Source organism: Nestor notabilis, unplaced genomic scaffold (genome assembly GCF_000696875.1).
Source record: "Nestor notabilis isolate BGI_N333 unplaced genomic scaffold, ASM69687v1 scaffold17478, whole genome shotgun sequence".
Taxonomy (NCBI): domain Eukaryota; kingdom Metazoa; phylum Chordata; class Aves; order Psittaciformes; family Psittacidae; genus Nestor; species Nestor notabilis.
Window position 1 is genome coordinate 3,545 of NW_009938927.1, and position 562 is coordinate 4,106.

The 562-nt window shown below is 58.2% G+C and overlaps 1 protein-coding gene across 1 annotated transcript in view; it reads right to left on the bottom strand.

Annotated features, from left to right (window-relative positions):
• CLIC3 (chloride intracellular channel 3) overlaps window positions 1-562 on the bottom strand; it is a 2,494-nt gene that overhangs the window by 1,499 nt on the left and 433 nt on the right. The window lies entirely within an intron of this gene.

Consider the following 562-nt stretch of genomic DNA (forward strand, 5'->3'; position numbering starts at 1 on the left):
ACCCTTGCAGGGATGGTGACTCCAGCACTGCCCTGGGCAGCCTGTTCCAGTGCCTGAGCACCCTTTGGGGGAGGTATTGTTCCTAATCTCCATATAAACCTGCCCTGGTGCAGCTTGAGGCCATTTCCTCTTGTCCTATTGCTTGTTCCTTGGGAGCAGAGACCAGCCCTCTCCTGGCTCCATCCTCCTGTCAGGCAGTTGTAGAGAGCAACAAGGTCCCCCCATGAGTGTTCTCTTCTCCAGACTAAACCCCCCCAGGTCCCTTAGCCGTTCCTCATGAGTTCCTAGGGCTCTGCAGGGCACCATATGTGTGTCCTGGGCAAAGGGACAAGGTGCTGCTCCTCCCCAGCATGTGCCCATGGCAGCTCAGCCCTTGAAGAAGCCCACAAACCTCCCTCAGACAGTGGCGGGGTTAGCCGTTCCTCATGAGTTCCTAGGGCTCTGCAGGGCACCATATGTGTGTCCTGGGCAAAGGGACAAGGTGCTGCTCCTCCCCAGCATGTGCCCATGGCAGCTCAGCCCTTGAAGAAGCCCACAAACCTCCCTCAGACAGTGGCGGGGT